The sequence below is a fragment of the Mesoplodon bidens genome (assembly GCF_964165515.1).
Source record: "Mesoplodon bidens genome assembly, chromosome: 15".
Classification (NCBI taxonomy): domain Eukaryota; kingdom Metazoa; phylum Chordata; class Mammalia; order Artiodactyla; family Ziphiidae; genus Mesoplodon; species Mesoplodon bidens.
The window spans coordinates 32,369,661-32,384,740 of NC_138171.1; the positions used below are offsets into that span (position 1 = coordinate 32,369,661).

The 15,080-nt window shown below is 47.5% G+C and overlaps 1 protein-coding gene across 3 annotated transcripts in view; it reads right to left on the bottom strand.

Moving 5' to 3' along the window:
* Nucleotides 1-6,387, bottom strand: part of RASSF2 (Ras association domain family member 2) — a 41,615-nt gene extending 35,228 nt beyond the window's left edge. The window contains exon 1 of one of the 3 annotated variants that reach the window (XM_081256103.1): nucleotides 6,058-6,387. The gene's annotated coding sequence lies outside the window, so the exon portion shown is untranslated. Of the gene's footprint in view, nucleotides 1-5,118; nucleotides 5,259-6,057 lie in introns of those variants that run through there. The other 2 variants (XM_081256104.1, XM_081256102.1) reach the window with 2 other exon arrangements.
* Between the last annotated feature and the right edge of the window lie 8,693 nt (nucleotides 6,388-15,080).

The window sequence follows — 15,080 nt, forward strand, 5'->3', positions numbered from 1 at the left end:
TATATTTTACCATAATAAAAAATCAAAAATATTTAATGTAAAAAATTTAAGATCAAAATCTTCCAAAATTCCACCACTCAGAGACAACCACTATTAACATTTTTCCATGTATCATTCCAGAGGCAAATATAAGTGGATGATGTGATATATCTTACAAAAATAGCACATTGTTTGGTAACCTACTTTTTAGAAATGTATCAGATTTTCCCATGTTAACATCTGTATCCTAAATTTTTTGTAGTCACATGGTATTTTAATGTATAAATACACCATGATTAACAATTTTACTATTTGGGGGCATTTAGTCTCCATTTTCGTTGTTGTTATTATTACTGTTATAAAAAACGCTGCATGGGACATCCCTTATGCACATATTTTTCTTCATGTGTCCAATTATATCCTTAGGATAAGAATTCCTATGGGTGGAATTGCTGAGTCAGGGACTCCCTCAGGAGGATTATCAGTGCAGCATTGTGAGTAAAACCCAACTAGGAATGCTGAATTCTGTCATATAGAAGTCTCTTCCTCCACATGGACTTTTCTTGGTTTCCACTTGGGTGTCTACAACATTGCATAGTGGTTCAGGAAAGTAGGGCATATCCTTTCCATATCCTCCTTACCCACTCCTCAGGCCTCCTCTGGGGACACATCATGCCTACGTCATTAAGTGAAACTGGTACACAAGGAAGGCAAAAATTTTACTGGGATAATTCTCCTGAAATCCCTTGTGCCAGCAGGAAAGACTAAAACTTTAGGATGGCCCAGTGCTGGGTGCCCCATGGTGGGCAACCTAATTGTAGACACATGAAAGGTTTTCTTTTGTTAAATGTTGTTTTGTATGGGCAGAAGGAGAATGCAATAGACTCTTCCTGAGGAGACCAAGGGCCAGAAGGGACCTGTGGAATCATCTAAGCCCTGGCCTTGGAGATGGGGAAACCAAGGCCCCCAAAGACTCAGAGCACTCACTTCAATAATCTTTAACTGAACCTCAGAAGTGTCTCATACACAGTGATTCAGCCAGTTCAGGGCACAGTTGAACATACCCTGAATTTGACACCTAGTACAACTGGCTGCACAGCGCAGCTTGTGGGATCTTAGTTCCCTGACCAGGAATCGAACCCGCGCCTCCTGCAGTGGAAGCACTGGAAGCATGTAGTCTTAACCACTGGACCGCCAGGGAAGCCCCCACACCTTGTACAATTCGTATCCTCCTCACCCTGTGCACAAAATCGGAAATTAAGATCACTGATCACATCCCAGCCCAGTCAAGGCCAGGTGTGTGCTAGAGCTGGCTCCTACTGGCTCTCAAGCCTCTCTCTCCAAAGTATTATAATTCTCTATGGTCCACCAAAACACCCATTCCCAAATCCATCATAGCCCCATCTGTACTACTCAAAGAGCCAGCAAATGTTTGCCTGAATGCTTGCTGTGTGCCAGGCCCCTGTCTGAGCACGTATCACAGTGAGATAGTTATCATTTCCATCATACAGCTGGGGAAACTGAGACTCAGAGACTTTATTTTTTTTTCTTCTCATTTTTTATTCAGTCAACGATATTTAAGAGGAATCCAAGATATAACAGGCATTTTGCAGGATGCTACCAAGGTGAGTCAGTCAAGGACTCTGCTCTCAAATTTTACAAGGTGAGAGATAGAGAACAATGAAACAAGGAAGAAAGGGATGGGCAAAATGTGGGATGAGAAGGCAAAAGATGGGGCTGTACTCCCATGGGGCACAGTCAGGGAACAATTCCTGGACGCAGTGACATTGGAAGTAGCTGGAAATGTGGCCTCAAGCTTTTCAGCCCTGAGTAGGTCCTGCTGGGTGGTAGGAGTGTTCTACTTGATCAGAACCAGGGTTTATCTTTTTTTTTTTTCCATTATGGTATATTACAGGATACGGAATATAGTTCCCTGTGCTGTACAATAGGACCTTGTTGTTTATCCATTCTATGTATAATAGTTTGCATCTGCTAGTCCCAAACTCCCAATCCAACCCTCCCCCTTGGCAAAGTCTATTATCTATGGAGACTCAGACTTAAAATGACTTTTTAACTACAGACTAAAGCCTTAGGTTGGTTTCCCCCAGAAGTTGACCATAAGACAAGGATTTGAGGACTTCCCTGGTGGCACAGTGGTTAAGAATCCGCCTGCCAATGCAGGGGACACAGGTTCGATCCCTGGTCCGGGAAGATCCCACATGCCGCGGAGCAACTAAGCCCGTGTGCCACAACTACTGAGCCTGTGTGCCACAACTACTAAAGCCCGTGTGCCTAGAGCCCGTGTTCCGCAACAAGAGAAGCCACTGCAATGAGAAGCCCGCACACCGCAACGAAGAGTCATCCCCGCTCACCACAACTAGAGAAAGCACGCATGCAGCAATGAAGACCCAATGCAGCCAAAAATAAATATAAAATAATAAATAAAATTATAAAAAAACATAAGAGAAAAGTATATTAAAAAAAGACAAGGATTAGAGTGCAAGTTGCAAGGGAGTAGGAAAGTGAAAAAGGGAAGGGAAGGCAGCCAATGAAGGGAGACAGTTATTGCTGTTAGCAACTGGGATATGGTCCTACAAGGCAACTCTGAAAGACAGCATGGAATATGCCTCAAAGTTACCCCAACAGAGAGGTGAGGGAGTTGGAGTATTTATACACTTTCTCCCATCACTCACTGGTTGAGGTCAAGGGAACACAGGAAGGATGCTGACAGCATCTATTTCATTGCCCAATATCATGCTGCTAGAAACTCTGAATGCCATTCAAACTCCAAATCCAACAGTTCTTTCATTTCTCTATAGAAAGGAGCAGTTAATCAAACTAACACTATGGATAAAGTGTTATGCTGGTAAAAGTAAACCTATTTGCCAAATCACTTCGGATTAACATGTCCAAGGAAATATAAGGTATCTTTTTGCTAATTTTTATCAATATAAGGAATAGAAAAAGCCATTCTAAGTCACTTTGCTCATGTCACGGGAATTAACCAAATGCCCTTCCCTGCCCACTTCTTCAGTGGGAGGTTGCCTTCTCTATTTCAGTCACAGCTGCCTTAGGCAGGAGTCCTACATCCTCAAGCTGTCATCCCCGAGCAGCTGCATCAACCTCTGATTACAGGCTCCAGAGTCTACCATCCAAGGAATGATAAAAAAATGACCCCCTGGCCACCTAGCCAATGGAGTCTGGAAGATGTTCCTGTTTACTGTGCCCTGCTCCCCCACTGCCTCCTGCCCCATCCCCTCCCCCACCACATCCTCCATGGGAATCCACAAATAGCCAAATAAATGAAGCCTTCAGTCATGGGCCTGTGGTAGCTTACACAGCCTCAAAGATTTATTTACAATTCTTCTGGAGAGGCAGGGAGGTGTTTAAATAGCACAGTGTGTCATTGGGATACATAACTGGACCATATTGTGAAGAGTGGTGGGAGGGGCGGGGAGGTATAGGAGGAGACCACTGCCTTAGTTTTACAAACCCAGCTGTAGCAGCTCTCCGCAACTATAGCTTGAAGACAGAGACTGTATGTCTTGTTCCATTCTACGAACACCACTGAGACCTGCCCAGTTTCTCACTCTGGGCAGAGGAAAAGGAATGTGGACAAATCCTGAGACTGCTCTTGGGATCATCCAGTCTCCCAAGTTCTCCAAGGGATTCTCTGACAATCTGGTCCCACCTCCACACCTCATCTCCCAGTGAGGACACTTCCTGCCAAAAGTATCCTAGAGAAGACTGAAGGAAATAATTAGGCCAAGGTTCTTTTGTACTTTGGTGACAGGACCCCTTTCTGGCAAGGCCCGCAGTCCAGCTCTTGGCACTCTAGCATAGGTGCCAGAATACTTGGTCCTGGACACCTCTCCAGCCAACTCTCTTGGCCATTCCTAAGGAGCTCACGCACAGAAGGCAAACAAAAAGCTTGGCTCCAGGAAAGAGACCAAGGAATCAAAGCAAAACTCGGTAACTGAGTGGTCTCAGTGCATCCAAGAGTGACGAGGAGAACTGAGGGACTGAAAACAAGGTGTAGGGTTGTCAACCATCCTGGACCAACTCCTAGGATAACACAAACTGGAGAGAGGGCCTGAACCCACAACAGAAGCCATGCAGAGATGCAGAGAAGTGGACTCTGGGGCAGAGTGGGACCGCCCTCAGGAAGGCGGGGGTGCTGCCAGCCGGAGGTACAGCAGGGGCAGAATACTGCACAGGCCCTGGCCCACTCAGCCAGGTGCAGAGGGCATATCTTCTACCTTCCCCTGGAAGAGGGTATGACTAGGGGCCCCAGATCCCCTGGCCTTCTCTCAGCCAAGCTCTCCAAAAGTATCCCTCATCATTCTAACCAGATTTCACCAGCATAAACAACTAGGCCAGAGGAACATAGGATATGCCTAGGTTGCACTCCAAAGATTATCCTATCCCCCCTGCACTCCACCTCTGCTCTCCCTTCTCCTGAAGGAGGAGCAGGATTCACCTTCCAGCTTTCTCAGCACAGGGAATCCTGAATTGAACCAGCCCAGACTCCCAGGTGCCTGGGCAGGTTGCATGCTCTGTCTCCACCTCTTTGTCCCAAGGCAAGAACTACTCTCTTTCCAAAGCTACTGTCCCTCTCCGAGCTCAGGCATCATTTGAGGTCCTCTTCTGTCCCCCTGAGGCCCACCCGACTGCAGCAGCTCCCAGGCATCAGGCTGTCCTGTTCAGAGGAGAAAGCACAGCTGGTGCCCACACTCATGGCCATACTCCAGGGTCTCTGATCCCAGATGGGCACCTCACAGGCAGACTCCACATTCTCTGAGACACTGCATTTGGACCCAAGTTTGAAAACAAAAAAACAAAACAAAACTCTCCTCAAACTACCCAATATAGCCACTGAGAAGTTTCTTTAATTCTTCAGACCACCTGCAGAAAAATTTCCAAGTAAGGAAATGTGGATTGGTGAATAAAATAAATCCAACCCCGAATTCCTCAACCAGATGCTCGGGAAAGAAGGCCCCTGGCTCTGCCTCACAGCTGTTTAAAAGAATCATTGTTTCTAATTCTTTCCTCCCATTGTACCAAGATCAACTGTGGCAGGAACTGTTATTTGTCAGCTCATTGGTTCATACATTCATTCATCACATGCAAAGTACTTACTATAAATTTGGCCAGTTCTAGACATGGCCTCTGTTCTCTGGGAGAACAAGTTTTAGGGATCCAGATTCCACACACCTGGAAATAAAGTGCATCGAAGCGTTCAGAAGCCTGGAGCTCAGCTCCTCCTGTCACTGAGGCGCAGAGGTGCGGTGGACAACCCAGGACCCACGTTGTGCCCCAGGGTAAGATGGAACCCTATATCTCCCTGTCAGGCCACCGTGCCTCTCTGCTGTCCCCAGGGATCTCCCAGCTCAGGAACTGAGTGCAGTGCAGGCACTCGAAATGCAGAAGTGGCCGGGGTCGGCCCAAGGCACTTGCCTCTCCGGCGAGAGAGGATGCAAAGCCGAGATTCCAGCGACCTCCGGCATCAGCTCCGGAGACGGGCTGCGAGCCGGCAAAGGGGAAGTGCAACGAGGACCCAGGGCCCCCGCGCATCCGGCGCCCTTCTGAAGGCCAAGGGAGGCTCGGGCGCCGGAGGTTGGAACCCGCCTCCAGGGAATCGTCGGTTGAGCCGGGAAGAACAGGACCCGATTAGGATCGGACACCCCCAAGGACACCCCCCCGATTAGGGTCGGGGCCTGCCATCCCTGCACCTGCCCGCCCGGCACCTTCTAGCCAGGGAATCCCGGGGACCCCGGGGATAGGGTGGGGGCGCCTTCCTGCCGCCGCCCTTGGCGTGGAGAGAAGGAAGGACGCCCCAGGAATCGGAGGGGGAGGACGAGCCTAGAGCCACAACTTTCTCCCGCGGAAGGCGGGCAGGCTGGGGTTCCGCACCTACGCGGCCCCTGCGGAGTCCACACGCCCGGGAACCCCCAGTGTCTGGGGAAGAAGGGAGGAGAACAGGAGCTGACGCGGACTGAGGGGCTGACTCGGACGGGGCAGGGGACACTGCGGGAAAACTTTCGGCGAGGGGAGAGAGGACCGCCCAGTGCACCACACCTTGCGCCCCGCAAATCGGGCCCGGAGCCTCGCTCCCCGCGGCCCGCGCCCCGCGCCTTGCCTGCGTCCGTAGCCGGCTGCACCTCTCGCGCGCTGCGGGGACCTTGGAGTTGGAAAGTGGGGGTGTTGCGGCCGGGGACGGCTCCAGCCAGCGTCTCGGTCAGCGGTCGGCGGGCCCGGCTCCCTTACAGCCCTGCAGAGCTTGCGGCAGCCGCGCGATTGGGGGTCGGGCGCCCAGTCCCCCTCCGCCCCTCCTCGCCCTCTCTCCCGCCCCTCTGCCTTTATCTGCCCCAATCGGATCTGACCTCCTCCCTCCCCCTCTTTCTTCAGCTCTCCATCTCTCCCTCCACCCCTTTTCCCTGGCCTTTCTTCTTCCCCCTCCTCTCCCGCCCTCCCTCCCCCCCGGGGGGGCGGGGCTTCTCCCCTCCCTCCCAGACAAAGCTGTGGCTGCTCATCCCCTGCGAGTCCGGGCTCAGGCTGCCAGCGCCTCTTCCGGCCTGGGGTGGAGGGGGTAGAAGTGAGGGGGTGGAGGGGGTAGAAGTGAGGGGGTGGGGAGGATGAGCTGGCTCACTCACCCCATTCTCCGCGGCCTTCTCCAAAAGAGATATAGTCTTGGCCCGAGCCCCTTGGTTTGCTCCGGGCGGTGACAGCCACTCCCAGAGAACAGTCACGCTGCCCCGGGGAGCCCACGTCGAGCGTCCTGGATTCCCCAGGCAGAGGATATGGGATTTTTTGATATGGGGTTTTTTTCTAACACCTGCTTATTCCAAAAAGGGTTTGAGCTGAGCAAGGCCCCTTGGACTTCGCGGGCTGGCAGACGTGACAGAAATGTGAAGGAGGCCAAGGTTCTTTGTCCTCCTCTCACCTCCCCCTCTTAGCCTTCCCTGGACCTCCAGGGCCTCTCAGTATACACGGAGCCCTAGAGCACCCCAGATTTGGGGCGCCTTATTTGTTCCCTCCCTCTTATTGCAACTGTCCCCCAACATACATACTCCAACCCTGCAGGGTCGGTCCCCATGCCTTTCAGCGTGGAAGGGGGACTAAGGATTAATGGGTAGACAACCCTCAGGGTACAGCTGGGTCAGCTCATCCCTCCTGGAAGCGAAACATTCTTTATAAATTCATTGTTTGGATCGTGGAATGTGTTTCCCTTAGAAACAATGTTATAAATGGTGACCTGCTTCCCAGACTGGCCACAGAAGTCTTTTGAACCCAAAATGCAGCTGAAGGTTGGTGGTGAAAACTGTGTCAGCTACCCCAGAGCAAGGAGACCACTGAACAACTATAGAAGAAAAAAAAATTATCTTCTGGTTCTTTCCGGAGCTATAAACAGAAAGGTCAATTATTAATTCCCCCTCCCCCACCCCAAACTTTGGAGTTACTACTCTGTATTAGTAAGCTTCTTTGCTTTGCAGGTAATAGGAGCACCCTCAGGGGAATGTATTATGAGGACATGGGAATTCCCCTACAACCTCAGGGTCAGAACTGCAGGGAGAGCTCGGTAAGAAGCAAACCTAGAACTTGAAAGGCTTCCAGTAACCCAGAAAGTCTTCTCTGAGGAGCCAACTTTTCTCTTTCACCATAGACGGGCATTCACTGCACCCCAGACACATGGCAAAGGGTGGCCATCACTTCCATCACTGGGGCTTAGAGCTCCCTGTTGAAGAAGGCAGCCAGGTGGAACTAGAATCCCTTAGTCTCTACTCCAGTCTCCCAGGACAGCAACTCATTGGCCCAGTTTAGGTCAGGTGACCATCCATTGTCCAAATTAGGCTGCCAGGAACCCTGACCTGTTTAAAACAAAATCCATTCCTCTCCACTTAGAGTCTCCATCTTTTTTTTTTTTTTTTTCTTTCAGTAAGCGGGCCTCTCACTGTTGTGGCCTCTCCCGTTGTGGGGCACAGGCTCCGGACGCGCAGGCTCAGCGGCCATGGCTCACGGGCCCAGCCGCTCCGCGGCATGTGGGATCTTCCCGGACCGGGGCATGAACACGTGTCCCCTGCATCGACAGGCGGACTCTCAACCACTGCGCCACCAGGGAGGCCCAAGTCTCCATCTTGGTGAATAAATTGATTGATTAGTTCAAGACACCAGAAAACATCTTTCTTTTCATCAATTTCCCCATACAGAAAGTAGAAGAGAGAAAAGAATATGCCTTTATCCTTCAAGGCAGTGTAGGGCCAATACTTCTGTAACAGGGATAATATATTGCAAATATTAAACTGCTACATTAAAGCCTCCTTAAACCATGTTTTCTTGTAGACTTCTAGCCCCATGGACTAAACCAGGAGGCACATGGAAAAGAAGCAGCAGAAAAGTATTTCTAGAGCCATCCTCTAGTAGAAATACAATGCATGCTACAGTTGCAATTTAAAACTTTCTAGCCACATTAAAAATAATTTTAAAAAGTGAAATTAATTTTAATAATATATTTTATTTAACCCAACATAACCAAAATATTACCATTTCAGTGTGTAGACAATATAAAAAAATTATTCATGAAGTATTTTACATTCTATTTTTGTACTAAGGCTAAAATCAGGTGTGTATTTACACTTCAAAACATCTCAGTTTGGATGTTAAATTTTGAAATAAAATTTCAGAAATTTAAAAATACTTGATCTGTATTTAGGTTTTATAAAATTTTCACTTGAAAAAGTGTATTCACATATCCAAGTTGTTCCAACATTCTTAAAAGTTTCCCAATAACTGAATTATCAGTTTTTAAATTTAAGTTTTAATTAATTAAGTTTACATAAACTTAATACTCAGTTCCACTAATCACATTTCAAGTGCATAAGAGTGACATGTGGCTAGTAGCCACCATATTGGGACAGCACAAGTTTAAGAGCAAAGAGGTCACTGATGAGCTTGAGTCTCAAAGCCAACTTCCCAAAGTTCCCTGGCGGTCCAGTGGTTAAGACTCTGTGCTTCCAGTCCAGGGGGTGCCAGTTGGGGAACAAAGATTGCACATGCCAGGCGGTGCAGCCAAAGAAAAAAAAAAAGCCAACTTCCCTTTTCTCTTTAGCAAAACAGTGACAAAAATATCAAGCATGGTCAGAGAAAATGATTTTCCACATTCTTTTATGTCCCCCTATAACATCTCAAGAGGCAGACTTTGCCTACCTAGATCAGAGTTCTACTTTATGCCTGGGAAGAAGCAGGAGATGCAGAGAAGTGGGGATGCCCAAAGCCTACCCTTAAGTACCCAGGGGATTCTGGGAGAAGGGAGGAAGAAGTGGGGGACATAGTAGGAAATGCACCTTCTTCATTTGTGACTTCGACCAGAGTGAGAAGATACGTTGATGGGCTGAAGGGAGTTCTGGGGATAAAATAGAGGAGATTGCCACACTGGCTGCCTACCTCTTTCTCCCCGGTTCTCAGACACTCACCTGGGGGTGGAGGGGAGCCTCATTAAGGTCAACTTAGTGGATCGCTTATGTTACATAAAGGGAGGGCCTGGGGTTTTTTTCTCGGGTCACCCACAGTTCCTGCATGGCCTAGACTTGATGCAGAGTTCCCCGCTGCTCCCAAGGACCAGAGGCCTCAGAAGGAAGCTAAATTGTGAGCCAAAGCCCTTCTATAGGGCCTGTCTTAGTTTGAGCTCCCTCAAAAGCAGAACATGAGACAAGAACTTGGGTGCAGGTCATTTACTCAGGAGTTGATCCCAGAAAGCAAGAGAAGACAGGGAAGGAGGAGAAGCTAATAAAGGATATACAACTGGCACTCCATTCTCCTGGGGACCCTCTAAGCACCTGTGTAAAATGCCCCTCAGAACTGTTCTCTCTGAAAGTCAGGGAGCTGGGGATTTATCCACTGACCCTCATTCCCCACCAGTTGAGGATTATTCCCAGGAGAGTTTACCTCTTCTTACTTCCTGGTTGTGTGGATATCTTTGGCTTCGAGGAAACGTCTGAGGCAGAAAAGCTGGAGCCACTGCCATTGGCACTTGAGGTGGGACGAGTTACTGTGCATGGAGCTGCCCACCACAGCTAAGCCAGGGTGAGAAGTGGGCTGAGCGGAGGCGACACAGGACACACAAATCATCTGCTCTAGGACCCAGCATGGAGAGGGCAAGTTGACCCTGGAGGCTGGCAGGACAACATGATGGGGACTCAGAGGGAGCAACTGGTGAGGGCTGAGTTAAGGTTAGGGGAGACAGGGAACACTACAGAGCTCTGAAGGAGCATGGATCACCCAAACCATGAGGTACACGGGCTGCAGGCATCAGCAGAATATGCCAGCCAAATGCTCATAAATGGGGCCACCACCCCTCAGCATGCTGCTTTCAAAGGGATGGTACAAAGCAAGCCCTCTTCAGGGGAGCCAAGAGAACTGAGTCACCAGCCTCAAATGCCACCACAAGAGAAGGTAAGACAGAATCTCCCCCAAAGATCCATCGTGGAGAGAGCTGGGAAGGGAGGAAGAACTTGAGAGAGTTTTTAACCTAACGAGACCAGCAGGACTGTTTAAGTTATTATGTCATACTCCATTTTGTCCCTCTGCTATGTAGGAGGTGAGAACCTGCAAAGGAAGATCCAATGAGTTAATAGAGAAATAAGGAAGGCTAGGTGAGGTCTGTCCCTGGGACCTGAATAAACCTGGACATGTCTGGCACACTAACATAGTGGTCTAGCTGGAAATATATTTGTTGGAGAGGTGAAAACGGGCCCCCCTTGGAGATAATTTTCATTCTAGAGAAAGAAGAAACCAAGTTCGGCCCAGTAACAAAGCTTTAGTTGAAAGAAGGGAGGTGAGAGATTGTCTCTCAGCTCTGCCTCCAACCTGAGTCCCTGGACACATAGTGAGGGGAGGGGTTGAGAAGATAGTAGAGGCTCTAAGTTATAACTTAGAGGAAAAGACTGTTTCATGAACTTCCGGGATATTATGTGGCCTAAGCAGCCATGCTTGGCGACCCTGCTGCTAAGTAACATTTAAGGGACCAACACTCAGCTTCTCTATTTCAAGGGCCTGGTATGTTGACAACATTACCCAGAAAGTGGTAGATGGACTGCCAGAATGGTTACAATTATCCCCTTCCCTGCATACACTTTGCAGTTCCTCTCACAAAGAGGTGGAGTCTACTTCCCCACCTTGAATCTGGGTTGATATCGCAGTTTGCTTTGGCCAGTACGGTAGAATGCGGCAGAAGTCATACCATGCCTTTTCAGAACCTGGGCCTCAAGAAGCCTTGCATTCTTCTACTCTTTCTATTGGAACATTGCTCTGCCATGTGAATCAGTCTGCGCTAGCCAGCTGGAGGATAGCCCAGAGCCAAGGCAGTCCAGATGTTCCATCCAAGGCCCCAGACATGTGGGAGAGTCCAAACAAGATCAGTAAAGTCCCCTACCCAACCTAGAGTTGACCACTGATGCATGGGGGAGCACAGCTGAGTGTAGCCCAAATAGCCAACCAATAAAAGCATAAGATAAATAGATGGTTGTTATTTTAAGCCACTAAATGTGGGATAGTTTGTTATATAGCAGTAGCTAACTGTTAAAGAACTTAACAGGATTTTTAAAATGGTAACTATGTGAGGTGATAGATTTGTTAACTAACCTTATTGGCATAATTCTTTTATAATATATATGTACATCAAATCATCACCCTTAAACCTACAAAATGTTATATGTCAATTATAACTCAATAAAGCTGGAAAAAAAGAAACACAAAAAATGAAAAAAAAAAAAAAGAACAGGATGAAGTGTCCATGGCTGACATGACTGGGCTACTGGTGAACACCAGTCTGGAGACCTCTGGATTGTTTATGAGCTTGTGAGAGAGATGCATCTGGGGAACTCTCCTCCCACATACACCCCCCACCCCTTCCCAAGGCAATATTTTGGGAAAGCAATACACTTTCAAAACTGTATTGATAAATATTTACTAGACATCAAAGGTATGCAAGGTGCTATGCTAGGCATGATAAGAAATAAGAAAAATAAGAATAATGGAGCCAAGAAAAATATTAGGCAGCATCTAGTTTAATAACATCACTTGGCAGGCTCAGAAATTGAGACTTAGATAAATCAACTCACCACATCATTTGGTTGCAAGAAACAGAAGCCATTTGAGCCAGCCTAGGTAAAGTGAGACCGTACGCGGGCCTCTCACTGTTGTGGCCTCTCCCGTTGCGGAGCACAGGCTCCGGGCGCACAGGCTCAGCGGCCATGGTTCACGGGCCTAGCTGCTCCACGGCATGTGGGATTCTCCCGGACCGGGGCATGAACCCGCGTCCCCTGCATCGGCAGGCGGACTCTCAACCACTGCACCACCAGGGAAGCCCCGAGACTGTTTTCAAAGAACCAAGAGTTTCTTGCAGAACTCATGGGAAGGAAGTGAACCAGGTCCAAGATGAACTAGAACATGACCTACAGGGTTCAATCTGTGTGTGTCTCTCTGTCTGTCTCTCTGTCTCTGTCTCTGTCTCCCTGCTTCCTCCCTCTCTTCCTCCTTGTTTCTTGTATTGCCATCTCTCCACATACGTTCTCTAACTTCTGCCCAGATGGCTGCCTTTATCCCAAAGTCTACATGCACTTAGATCCAGCAACCACCATCAACATACTCTCTCTGTGGCCAGCAGGGTAGGGCCAGGATGTGAGATGGGTCAGTGTTCTCAAAATGGGAAGGGGTGAGCAGAGAGGAAAAGTATTTAAAGTCTCTACTGAGGAGTCACATCTTCTGTTCATCTCCCACCTGTTGGCGCTTACACGTCTGGCAGCCCAGGTTCGTGGCCAGGCTTGAGCGCCCCTCTCAGTGAAGGCCCCACTTACCCCATCACTTCTTCAGTGCTCTCACTGTACTGTTTCAAAATGTATCTACAAGGACCACTTTCTTGGGTCAACCAGCCCAAGAACCAAGTTGTCTTATTTATCAGTTCATCTCCTTCTCCATCTGCCACAATACATATCTGATGAATGAAAAAAATGAGTACTCAATACATATCTGATGAATGAAAAAAATGAATCCCATCTCCTTGTTTGCCAAGTTACAAGCATTAACTCATTTAATTCTCATCTAACCCTAGGAGGAGGTACAATTTTTATCTTCATTTTATAGATGAGGAAACTGAGATAACTAGGTAACTTTCCTAAGATTACAGTCAGCAGGTGCCAGAGCTGGAATATGAACCTGGAAAATGTATCTCAAGTCCCTCTCTGAATCCTTGTGTTTTCTTCCTCCTCAGCCAAGTCCAGACATGGAGGTGACACCCGCTGATCCTCCCCCAGATTGCTAGCCTTGATGGTGTCATAGGAGGTACAAGATTGTCTTCTCACTTTGAATGTTGCCGTGCTGAAGTTTGTAGCCAGCCTGATTTGGGGGGCTGGGAGGATAGGATGACCTTTCTGCTGGGTAACCAGAGGAAACTTTATCTTTGAAATATAATAACATTAATAGGATATGTTTGTATTAGTTGGTCTATTCCTTTAGCAATTAACTCATTGAATGTTTACAGGGGGCTCCCAGGTACCAGACATTATTTTAAACACTGGGGACATAGCAGTAAATAAAAAGGACAAAAATCCCTGTCCTTATACCTCATGGAATTTACATTTTAGTGAAATACTTAAAAGGCAAAAAAAAAAAAAAAAAACCAAACCTATATCCATTTCTTTAGAATATAGTATGGCCTTTTAATCTACAAATTTGATTTTTTAATTTAGGAAATTTTTCTTAATTTTTATGTTTGAATGCCAATTAAAACCTGAAACCAGATGGGGAACCTGAGGCTGGCATATGTCGTGGGGTGAGGGTAGAGAGAAGGTTATTGTTTCTTTGCAATCTCTACAGTGATGGGCACTGATAGCCTTGGGAGCATCACCTTGTAGTCCCTGGAGTGAGAGTACTGTATTTCAACTATTAGGATTATGGTTACAAAACAAAACATAAATGTTATAAACCATTATGACGTAAAAACTATAAAACTAGTGAAGGTAAGAATTTAAGTATCCTGATTTGTTCATTTTATATAAAAAGGAAATGAAAAGATGTTTAAAGTAGATAGCCCAAATAATAGAGATGTAAATGAATTAAAACTGTCTGGTACTCACTAGATAGCAGTTTGCAGCCAGAGTAGGGTCTGCGTCTTTGGTGGTCCCTGAGCTTGAGCAGCACTGATATCAGTTAGTGTGCTGGGAACAAACATAATGAGCAACCTGCCAAGGGCTCAACTATCTTGCACAAAGAAGAATTGTTTCATATAAACACATTCATTCACCCTCATGGAGAAATTAAGCATTAGAAGTAATACTAGTAATAACCTATCAAAACTGAGGAAAGGAGAGAAAAGAGGTGGAGTAAAATGGAAGCACACCGATTTCATCATCACTTGTGGAGATTCAGTTGATATTGTCCTAAGGCAGGAAGATTAAATAAATTATATAAAAATTTGAGTGCTCTTTTGTACTATTTGAATTATTTGTTCCATATGCATATATTAACTAGCCAAAAAATTAAAAGGAAAGGCAGTTGTATGGGATGCAGGGAGGGGGGAGGGGAGAGGGGGAGTGGGGTGACCTGCTGGTTAAGCAAGTCATTTAGATGCTCGTAGAGGTTGCTGAGGTGTCCGAGATGCTGCCTGCCCTCTAGGTTTATATCCAGAAAGATGGAGGTAGACAGTAAGACCCTCAGATTTCAGACCAGTCTGGGATCTGAAAGTGGAGAGGAGCTGTGCCACTTTTCATCAGGCACATGGAGTATCCTGGTACCCATGGCATGGTGGCTGCTTAAGCCATCTTCAGGAGTAGAGGGACCTAGTCAGATCCAGAAAGCATCTGGGGATTACAGGGAGTGTGGGAGGCAGCCAACATTTTCCACACCCCGGAGACGGCTGTGCAAGCCAGATGGGAGAAAACGGAGGGACAGGAGAGTATCTCACAATTGGGACAAGAGGACCCACAGAAAGGCAGTGGTCTGGTCCATGCCAGGGACCCCAAGGGAACTCAGACATCTTGTGGGAGCCAGGATGGAAAGATGCTGCACCCAAACCAGCAGTATACTCACTTAGGCTCAGATGTCGCCTC